The 12,401-nt window shown below is 35.2% G+C and overlaps 1 long non-coding RNA gene across 1 annotated transcript; it reads right to left on the reverse strand.

The window, feature by feature from the left end:
* Positions 1-5,741: 5,741 nt before the first annotated feature.
* On the reverse strand, positions 5,742-7,920 carry LOC144427310 (uncharacterized). The gene is made up of 3 exons (XR_013477866.1): positions 7,321-7,920; positions 6,842-7,019; positions 5,742-6,078 (listed from the first exon to the last, which is right to left on the reverse strand). It is a non-coding gene; the product is annotated as an uncharacterized LOC144427310 (long non-coding RNA).
* Positions 7,921-12,401: the final 4,481 nt, after the last annotated feature.

The following is a 12,401-nucleotide window of genomic DNA, read 5'->3' on the forward strand; positions in this document are numbered from 1 at the left end:
CAACACCCTAACACACTGTTATCCCTCAGATATGTGGATGCAAATTTAGCGATGTCGAGCGCATTCGTAATTGTCAGTACGGTGCTTGAGCGATTAGCCGTGAGCTTGAATTAATTTACTATTGAATCTCAAACCGGGTAATCTTTCGTATGAAGTGTCTATTACACACGTTTGAATTGAATCAACTGCCGTCGAGATTGTTTCGCTAATATGCGCCGCGTAGTAGACTATTAGCAAACCTTCCACTGCCTTTTGAGTTTTTAGAACAGAACTCTTTTGCGTCAAACCTACTAACAACAGGTTCCCTCGTTTCAGAAACTGGTTAATCTATATCAAAAGTCATCTTAGTAACAGTCCAACACTCACGCACAAACCTGAATGAGAGAATGCAGGTCTTTAACAGAATATTATCGATGTATTTTAATGAGAATGAATATATACTCTCTTCTTGATACATAACTCGTACAGTATTTTCGAATTTAAGTAACCGGAGTTTAAATGTCTGTGAATATTACTCCTTCCTACGGTATATATATATGTATGGATTTTTATGAATAGTAATTGACTACATGATGATAGTGAATAATAAAACAATACTAAAAATAGAAAGAAAAGAAGGTAATAAAAGACGCTTTACTTTTTGTTGAATACTGTATTTGCGTGACTCATTTTGTTCTGCGAGGATTTGTAGCTCGTTTGGAACTGCGACGCCAAATTATAACGGACAAAAACTCACGGCGCATATATACGAAAAAAATGCTGCTTTTCAAATAAAACTCAATTTTGTGATCGTTACTGTGCACTTTATGCCTTTTAAAGTTTGTAAACATGTGGGCCTAAGAAATAAAGGCGAAAGGTCATCTCTGCCCGATTTCCCTTCAAAATGTTTAAAAAAACACTCAAGTTCTCTGAACTCGGTTCAGCAGATAAACAAACTGCAGCTCGCAGAATCGAAGCAAGTAGTGTCTACTTCTATTGTTACGTAATACACTACATAACAGATAGTGTCAGTATTTTCCCCTTGGAAAATATGGATGGACCTATGGATCGATTTTTATTTGCCATTTTATAATAACATTGGGCATTCAGTGTACTCTCGTGATTTGCGTAGACATTGTGCCAGTAAATAAAAGTTTGTCCAAAATTGTTGTTAGCGGTATAATGCATTTTACAAATATATGGAATATATATTATGATATATATCATGATGATTTCGTAAACTTCGCGGAGAGGGGTCTTACAAATAGAATAGCCTTGGGGCACCTCCGGGAAGCTAGCAGCATTGTGCTTTAATGAATTTATAGGTTTTTAAATAAGCATAAGCCAACCTGCTATCTGTACAAGTTACACTTTTGTACCGGTACTGTAAGTGACCAACGTCGACTATTGATTGTTTTATTTAATGCTGGTGTGTTAATTCGATTCTGTTAGGTTTCTTGTAGCCTACCTGGTTTCGAATTCTTCATCATTACATATAGCCCAACACGTCTCCACTGTAACCCTATCGATGTCTAGGTCAACTTAAGATACCCCAAACTATCTTCACAGCAGGAGCACTTTTGCTTCGATAATGCAGTTGAAAGTGAAGTTTGTCCATCTGACGGTCTGATGACTATTAAAATTTTCTTCAGAAAGCGCTGTTGATTGATCAAATTGCCGAAGCCATACTCATTAGCAATGAAAGTTATACAAAATCCCCGATCTAATTTAACTTTCAATTAGATGAATAAATCTCGGGTGGAGCTGTGATTGGAAATATTATATTGTTCACTAGAATAATGCCATTACCGTTGTGAAATGAATGTGTAACTTGAAAAGGACATGGGAACGATTAAGAAGATCTTTGAACTGTATCAATCTCGAGAAAAATATCGTAAACAGCGATTTTGTAGATTTGGTTGGCAACTTTTTCATTTCCTGTACTATTTTCACTCTATCTTCACGTAATATCATACAAATTTTGTTTCTTTGTTATTCGTAAAGCATTGAATAAACTCGATGCTGAAGATGCATTTAGGTTTTATAGAGGTTGAAAAAAGAAGACGATATGTCTGCTTGATGGAGCTTGTTTTCCCACAATTGAAACTACTGAATCGCCTCTTTGTAGCTCTTTGATAAATCTACTTCAATTTATGTACTGCAGTACTGAAAATTGGGAATTTCCCTTTCAATAAAATACAAATTTCACTAGAAGTAAGATTTTGGAGAGAAATTGAAAGAATTTTTAGTAAAATTATAAATAAAATTATGAACTTACCTTGAGAATTTTAACTTATATTTTACAAATGTAAATACAGATATTTATGCAGCACTATGTGTCATTTAACACAGCTTATAGCAAATTTTCTGATAAACTTTTTTAGTCTTCCAGCCACAATAAATCGTGGTACGAAGAAGACCTTTTCGGCAGATGTTCATGCTTCCAGTGTGACCGCTTTCGAACAGGGTGATGTAAATTCAGTTTCTTTTGACAGCAGAGTTGGATCAATTGTAATTTGTAATTGATGTAATTAATTACAGTTTTTCATGTAATTGTAATGTAATGGAGGCATTTTCATTCTGTGTAATTGTAACTGTATTTGTAATTTGCTAAAATTGTGGCTCAATTACACTTTCAATTAGACTAAATCTTAGTATTTTGAAAATGGATGAACATCAAACAAACTCTTTCGAAAACTGTTTCGAAACACTTCCTGCGCCATTGTCAGAGTTTTTTTTAAATCTTTGATCAGCACCGAGGCATGCTGTAACAACTGCAAAAAGAAACTTAAGTTCCTCAATCAAGGCTTTGCCAAACTTGATCACGCACTTGAAGAGATGTTCTCGCCATATTTATAGGGGTCAGAAACAGCCTAATCTTGATCAAGTGCAATCCAACAATTTTTGAGCAAGTGAAAATGTGAATACGAACCAAAATGTTATAATTGTGAATGTAATTGTAATTTGATATTTTTTGCATGGAGTAATTGTAATGTAATTGAAAAATTCAAGGGAGTAATTGTAATGGTAACTGTAATTGAACTGAATTGATGTTATTGCTCCAACTCTGCTTGACAGAACACTTTATTGACCGCTTTTTATTTCGCTTTGGTATCATTCGCCGCTATTTCTGAAAAAAAATCAACCCTCCGGATCGGTACATATATATATATATATATGCCTATTATGCTATGTAAATCCGGTATTTCGCTTATTTTGGTAATTACCAAACCATCAATTTATAGCTTGCGACTTCAAAGTCAATAGAGTTTATGAATGAGTGATGAACTACAGATTGATATCGGCGCTGTAAATGGAGCACATTTGGCGCTATGGTATATATATCAATTATACATTAGTGCCTCTTATATTATTTCAGCATTACTAACTGGTACTTCTAAAAATATGATTCAATTGAAACCCCTATGGTGGCCCATCGTTGTCCCGCGTAAAACTTGGAAAAAAAAATGAAAAAATTAAAAGAAAAAGCGAAAATAAAAAAATAGTTGTGGAAAAACATAAAAATAATTGAAAAAAAAAATTAAAATTAAAAAAAAAAAATTGAAAAAAAAAAAAAAAAAAAAAAAAATTAAAAAAAAAAAAAAAATTAACAAAAAAAATTGGATAAAAATAAAATAAAAAGGTTGACAACGATGGTCCGCCTCGTGGCCCATCGTTGTCACGCGTTTTTGTTTTTAGAAAATTTGATGCTGCTTGGGACCAACGTTGTCAGGCTTAATCCTACACGCACAAATGTGTTTCCTGGGTTTCTAACTCACTACTGATTTTCATGAGCAATATTCAATAAATTCAACATAAAAATGTTCTATAAATTCTCCATGCTACAAGTTCAACCACAAGCGATATATTTATAATAATGATAAGAGAATATAGAATTGAATACGAAAATTTGTTTTTACGTGTAGAAGGTAATTTAATTGGAAAATGCTGCTTAACTGCTCAGTTGTCTGGACACTCGTACGATGCCGGTACGGTACCGTCTGAGCGTACCGGTACCCATGCAATCACTCATGAAAGAATGGGAGATGCGGATAGTCTCGTAGGATATAGACTACTGAAACACTCTCTGCGCTTTCCCCATACCGTACAGCCGTAACGTACCGATCCAGACAAATGATAAATCGCCCGTGCTCAACCATTTATTTCAATCCATACCTCGACTCACTATATTCTACTAGGATCGAGGTATGAATTGAAATAAATGGTTGAGCGCGGGCGATTTATCATTTGTCTGGATCGGTACGTTACGGCTGTACGGTATGGGGCAGGCGCAGAGAGTGTTTCAGTAGTCTATATTCTACGAGACTATCCGTATCTCCCATTTTTGGACACGTAGTGGACATAACGATCGTTTCAATATTATGTTGTTGGACACGTAGTGGACATAACGATCGTTTCAATATTATGTTGTTGGACACGTAGTGGACATAACGATCGTTTCAATATTATGTTGTTGTTGTTGTTCTTGTTCTTTGACACGTTTTTAAAAAGTCGCTTTTCTCTTCGAATACTGGACCAATTGCTTTGAAATTTTCAGTGGTTAAAGATAAAAATTTTCTCCAGAAGGCTATTACTTTTTTTTTCGCTATGACGTCATCAAAATTATGTGACTCTACGTGTCCATATATTTGAGCATAGCTCTCTTGTTGTTGTTGTTCTTGTTATTGTTCTTTGACACGTTTTTAAAAAGTCGCTTTTCTCTTTGATTACTGGACTAATTGCTTTGAAATTTTCAGTGGTTGAAGATGAAATTTTTCTCCAGAAGGCTATTACTTTTATTTATTTCAAATATTTCTGTTAGCTCTGTAAGATTTGTTTTTGTTTGCTATGACGTCACTAAACGTTCTGCGGATATCGGACGCCATTTTGTGTCCAACGGACCATCTTGCAATTTCAATTCACGCTGTCACAAGACAGGACCTTCTAAAGATAGAGAAGTTCTGGTACCGTAACACAGCGCGGTGACACTGAACTAACTCGTAGCTGTCAAAAGCTTGAAAATCCATACAAATATGAGAAATAAAAAGATGAAACTTGGCAGGTGGATAGAGTTGTGTTTCTTTTAACCATATTTGAAAGTTTCGCGTTTCTACATTTGAAGGAGGGGGAATAGGGGGTGTGCATTTCCGATACGTCGATAATATCTTTGTCAACCAATTTGCGGCCACCGTTTTTCCGTCTGTTTGATTGCTGTGATGTGGTGCTTTGTTTATAATTTAACGAGTTTTGTTCGAAATAACCGTGTTCTTGAAATATATGACGGTCAGAAATGCAATCAGAAGGCCAATGTTTTCACGCTGTCACAAGACCAACAATTGTCAACCAATTTGCCACCACCGTGTTTTGTCTGTTTGATTGCTGTATGGCTGCGTATAGATGGTGTTCCATCCCACTTTCTAGGAACAGTTGCCGATATAATATCACCTACACTAACCCACTTTTTTAATTCAGCCTTTACATTAGGCATTTTCCCTTCTTCTTTAAAGATTGCTAGAGTGGTTCCCATATTTAAAAGTGGTAAAAAAAATGATCCATCAAATTACAGGCCCATTTCCATTCTACCCTCTATAGGTATAATTTTAGAAAAATTATTATATAAGAGAATCCTTAAATTTTGTACAAATTTCAACCTAATTAACAAATGTCAATTTGGCTTTCAAACTAATACTTCCACCAGTTACGCTATTCTTGATTTAACCTCTTTCATTTTCGATAAACTGGACAAAGGAGAATTTGTCTGTTGTATCTTTCTCGATTTGAAGAAAGCTTTTGATACCGTCAATCATAGAATTCTATCCCATAAACTTAGACATTATGGTTTCCGAGGTGCTGCAGGCAATCTATTATTTAATTACCTGTCCGGTCGTTCACAATTTGTGGAGGTGGATTCTCACAGGTCTCCAGTGTTCCCCATCTATTGCGGAATTCCTCAAGGTAGTGTACTAGGACCACTTGGATTCTTGATCGCAATTAATGACTTCTCTAACAGTTCAAATTTTCTGACCAAACTCTTTGCCGACGATGCGTGCCTGCTTCACAGTGCAAAAGACTTAACTTCGCTCCAAACCAAAGTGAACACTGAAATAAACAAAGTTCATGATTGGATGATTTGTAATAAGTTCACAGTGAATGTTGATAAATCGAAGGTGATGATATTCTGTCCCAAAACTCGCACTAGACTTGCCAACTTTACAGTTAAAATTAATGGTATTTCGCTTGAAGTTGTCCCTTCTCATAAATATCTCGGACTCCATATTGACAGTCATCTAAAATGGAACACTCATATCACTGAAATCCATAAGAAACTGTCAAGATCTGTGGGAATTCTGGGCAAGCTTCGGCATTACGTCCATGATATTAACCTGCGAACCGTATATATTTTGCCATATTCCAGTCACACATCCAATATGCCATAGCTGCATGGGGCTCTGCTACCCAGACAAATTTGCGTAAATTAGAGGTTCTCCAGAATAGGGCCGTTAGAGTTCTCTCTAGGGCGCCTTTTCGTTCTAACATAAACACCCTATACCATAAGACCAAGGTGTTAAAACTATCCGACATCCACAAACTAGAAATCTCTAAAGTAATGCATCTATTTCACAACCACCAGTTGCCTGCAGCTTTTGACGATTACTTTGTTAAGCTTAGTAACGCACATGAACATAATACGCGCTCTTCGACAAGATCCAATTTATTTGTACCCCGCTTTTCAACGGGCAAAACTCAGAACTCCTTGAAATATAAAGGCGTTATAACCTGGAATAGTATTCCCAATGGTTTGCGTGACTCCACCTATGCCACATTCAAAGTAAAGTATAAAAAATTTTTACTTTCTTCTTACCCGTCTCCTGCCAGCACCTTGATTTGATGTGCTATCAGCATTTGCCTTGCCATTGTTAGTTCAATACTTGTTCAGATCCACAGCCTATAAAAGTGTCCCCCAGAACCTGGATCAAGGCTGTTGTGAAGGATCCGATTTTAGTGATTCTCTTCCATAATCCCCACAGTTTTGCCCTTCGCTGTATATGCAAAAATGTACCCAGTAATTGATTACCTCACTAAGCCTTAAAGGGTGAGATTATGCCTACCTAAGGATATAATCGAATAATTCATGGGTCATATTTTGTTCTGGTTTCTATGATAAGGGTCTTTTTGATTTAGTGATCCTGCTCTCTGAATTAATATTGATTTATTTATATTATTTGTTATTTGGTTCTTAAAAACTAGTGTCTCTATATTTTATATTCTAATTGTGTTGTCTGGTATTTTCAACTTTTTGCATTTCTTAGTTCACAACATAGAATTGAATGATGTATTTACCTGTTAATTTTCCATTTCTCTGTTTACATGAATTGGATTGTATTTTCATCCAATACCAATTCCTTCCTCAAATTTTCCAATGACTCCAGTTCTGGAAACCATACCACAGTGCCAATACTTTCTTGAACTTGCTCCCATATTTAAGATAATTGTAACCATCAAGATGTGCTTATATTTCAAAATATATTTCTTAATAACTAACTGCCGTAATTACGTATCCCGGCGAACATGGCCACTATCATACCGCGCGGCCTCAAAAGCAATATTCTTGTAGGGTTTCACGACGCTGACTGTGGTCGGACTGCTGTTATATTACTATACTGTTGCCCATGATTACCCTGGTTGTGCCTGGAGTCTCTTTTTTTGTTACGGTTTTGGATTTTCTTGGACATTCTTTCCTTCACTGCTTAAATGTGTTCGATTTATTCTATTCTACTTGTATCAAAGTTAGACATTTATCACAGGTGTCGCTGCTAGATAACCAACATTGGTTTTTTAGCGTCACCCTTCACCATGAAATGCCTTTATTTATGTTTTCTCTAATTTTTGTTCGCATTACGTGTATGTTTCATTTTGGTGAAAAATAAACGACTGACTGACTGACTGACTGCCACCACCGTGTTTTGTCTGTTTGATTGCTGTATGGCTGCGTATGCGATAGTCTCGACGCAGCATAAACGATGATCAAGGCTTGAAATCCGTGGTCGCACACTGGTCGTCGGTCGCAAATACGTCTTTCGAGTGCGTACTTTGGGGATTTGTATAGCTTCAACCCTTTGTCGTAGAAAGTTAATACGAGGTTTAGCGTGTAGAATAAATGCCGCCAATGCACCCACGGTGAAAAAATTAACGGGTTAGATATATTGGTTTTTGTTTTATAGCGGTTTGAATGAAATTGTCCGCAGACTGGCTACACCACCCTAACCTGGTGAGTTGTCCGTGTCGTCGAATTGTCCATCAGCCCTAAACGGCTATGACAGTCACTGTACCAAAAATTGTACCTCGATTTGGCTGGTGTTAAGTTGACGCATGTTATTTAGTAACGTTTTTATGTGAAATGTTTGACTGTGGTTCGGTACCTGATTCGATAATACGGTACATAATTGACTCATATCACGAGATATTTCAACTGATGTTTCAATTGTCACAGGACCTAAAATATCTATGACAGTCCCTGTACCGTCACGGTACCCCGATACAGGTACTGGTAAGTCACCGCCGGTATGTTAGTCGTTGGTCACCGCATATGATTTTTTGGGAATTGTTCTGTGTGTCCATATATTTGAGCATTGCTCTCTTGTTTCATGAGTGATTGCATGGCTACCGGTACGGTCAGACGCAAAGCGACTATAACCGACTACCGGTATTTGGTAAGACGGTACGGTACGGGCATCGCGAGTGTCCAGACAACTGAGTAGTTAAGCAGCATTCTCCAATTAAATTACCTTCTACACGTAAAAACAAATTTTCCGAATTTTCGTATTCAATTCTATATTCTCTTATCATTATTATAAATATATTACTTCTTGTTGAACTTGTAGCATGGAGAATTTATAGAACATTTTCATATTGAATATTGGTCCCAAGCAGAAGCAAATTTTCTAAAAATAAAAACGCGTGACAACGATGGGCCACGAGGCGGACCATCGTTGTCAACCTTTTTATTTTCTTTTTATTCAAATTTTTTTTTTTTTTTAATTTTTTTTTTTTGTTTTGTTTTATTTTCAAATTTTTTTATCATTTTTTTTCAATTATTTTTATGTTTTTTCACAACTATTTTTTTATTTTCGGTTTTTTATTTTATTTTTATTTTCCATTTTACGCGTGACAACGATGGGCCACCATAAACCCCGATATCACGTTCAATATTATCTGGATTATATACATTACAACTACCAGTTGATAATTTAATATTTTTATTGTATTTCAATGAGTGACACATGCTGAAAAAGTTTTAGATACTAAAATGAGAAACTCGGGGTAGATAATTGTTTGCTCTTTCACGAACTATGCTTTGGACAAAGAATATAATACATCTTGTTGTTTGCCGTCGCCATTGTATGCATAATTTATGAATGGTAAAAAATTAGAACCTATATATCAGCTGAAGGTGTAACATAGTCGCCACTAATCCAAAATGAAGAGACGTGACGTCAGTTATTCTCATCATTGATACTTACCGAAAAGTAAGTACGACGGAGCATGGTAATAGAATATATATGAGTGTTATTAGACAAAGGCTGCAGAGGTTATAATTTTAGGTAGTTATTACTGAAAGATACTACGAAACCAACTTGAAGTTGGTATATTGGAGCAAATTCAGATCTCTAGTAAATCATTTGCGATGCGATATGGTAAAAAATATACTTTCACACATCGAAACAGTGTAAAATAGAATCCCACTACTCTTGAAAACATTACTCATGTATTTGACATATTTCTAATGTCGCTTCTTGTACAGACCGTGTTTGAATGAACTTCTGAATCACCAATTCTCCACTTCGCATTCTTTGTTCGTCGCTCTTTTATTTGAGGACGATAATCTCTGACCAACAGAAGTGGTTGGAATTTCTAGTGAAAAGAAATTTTAGTCCTAACGGTTTTTGCTTCATAATGAGACTTTATTGAGAGTGGAAGTGGAAGATTTTACATTAGCTAATTTCTAAAAAAATGGCAAAGTTTAACTAAATGTAGATTAATTTAGAGTTTGAGATCGCGGGATAAAATATTGCGGGTATTTATGTATATTACAGTCTATGTAGAATATTTTTTAAGGGACAACTACTAGTTCAATCCAAGTAAATCTCAGGCTTTGGCAGGAGTTATATATCTCATATTTCCAGAGTAATAAAACCAATGGACTGGTAAACATGTTTGAGTAAACTTATCATTTACTAACTCGTCTATTCACAGACCACTATAATCGTCTGGAACGTGACATTTGCATGCTGCTGTCGCGTGTTCAGTATTAGAATACCTTACCTCAACAGTGAATTTCAAGTGATAGCGAGAAACCAAAAAAGCAGTGTATTGAAAATAAATTTCAACTGTAATTTTATATCAAAGTGTGGCAATGGAACACATGAAACTAACTTGGATATTTCAAATTTTCATGCATATAAAGATTTTTGGGATATAAAAAAGTCCATGTAGCGTATTCCTGCGTAATAGGAGAGTTGACGCCCTGGATGGTAATACCTTGCAAACATTTGGGGACGTCTCGATTCCTGGTGAATTATTAATATATTGCCTCTTGTATTCTGTAAACAGCAGGCTATGACGTTACACCAATGCTAATATGACCCGATCATACATGAATTGCAAACAAATCGAGCCTTTCATGCACATAGCTCCAACATGATGCTGTAAAGTAAATCGTTGATAATTTACGAAATAACGACAGCTTAAATGTAATATAATTTTATGGTTTGAGTGAATAGCGTCGTCATTACATAGCTTCGCATTGCGATGAAGAGGTTTCGCAACCCTCGGAATAGCAAACTTGAGATCGGGTTTGAAGCTAGGATGAGACTCAACTAGTCTGATGTGATAAGCAAACAATAATGTTTTATTTTATATTGAATATTTCTTTTCGTTATTTTCGTGCGGAAAGCTAATATTTACCTGGATGAGGGTAGCGCCTGTTAAGATAAGAAATTGACAATTTACGAAAAAAACATACCTGGGTTTTGACAGTACTAGATTTTTATTGAGGGACGTTGGCTTTATATGGTTTTTACAGTGTTCAATTTTGCGCGACATCACTTTACATTCGCATTACGATCCATTTCGCATGTTAATTGTATTGATTGTGAACATTTGATCCCGAAGTAAAGCTATACTTATTTATTGAATGATTTTAAACGTATACAGTCTGGATGAACCGAGCATCCCCGAAAATACTTATGGGAAATGAGGTGATCTTGGCAAATGTAAAATTTTGGTTTGTAAATTCTTATATCAGGTATATATATATATATATTGTATTGAAACGAATATAGTATTTGTTAGCATATGAACATTCTAACAGATTGGAAACATGTAACTAGTAATTCACATAATGAAAAATATCTAGTAAAGGATAAATCAGATAGAAAAAGGTTTTGAATTTTGTTAGCGATGGCAAAAGAAGCGCAGGTTGAAAATCTAAATGCTCAATATATTTTATTATGTAATATAAGTCCTGAAGTAGAACTTCCTGTCGCTTCAGGTAAAAAGCGAAAGTAGTTTAACAAAATATTGTTTGGTAAATTGGAACTCCACCCTGTTGAGATATGACAAACAAATTCACTTTACCATGTACAAGTGACACCTAAAGCGTTTACGTAAAGAGTATTTCAACTATGGCCAAGGCATAAAACAAACGAAACAGACTTCAAATACCTTTTGATAATAATTAACAGAAAGCCACAAAATTGTCAGTTCTTCTTATATATTCTTATCACCCATGACGTGTAATCATTACCCTATAAATGTCAACGCAAAGATGAAATTATAATTTCGTTTTTCCGTAGTTTATTCAAGTGCTATGACAATATACATTCAGAATAGCCATTGACAAAGCGACCTCCTGCAGAATGGTGCATTATATTACACTAAGTGACGTATGCGTAGTTTGATAAAGTACTCCGTGTAATACAATAGCAGAAATACAAATATAAAATGAGACAGGACAAAAAAGAGGATAACATATAGAGGATGAGAAAATACCTTAAAGGAGAAAATTTGACACAAAGGATAAATAAGAAGAAAGAATGTGGAGTGAAAAAATAATAAGTTTGTTTTGTTATTATGGTTATTCATTTTAAGTTTCGAGGGTATAAACCAATATATTTTAGGAATGAAAGATAACCATAAATATGCACTTTTATAGAAGAATTATGATGAAACCAAACTAATTCATCGTTTATAAATATGACGTGATTGACGTTGTTGAGAAGCTCATTGTTGTCATTTCAGCTAGAAAATAGTTAGCAACTGTTGAATGATGTTACCTACACGATGTAATCTTTGTACAGTTTATAGCAATACCTACTTTGGCACTAATAAAATTATGATTCAAAATGAATTCTAGTTTAAAA

Source organism: Styela clava, chromosome 9 (assembly GCF_964204865.1).
Source record: "Styela clava chromosome 9, kaStyClav1.hap1.2, whole genome shotgun sequence".
Taxonomy (NCBI): domain Eukaryota; kingdom Metazoa; phylum Chordata; class Ascidiacea; order Stolidobranchia; family Styelidae; genus Styela; species Styela clava.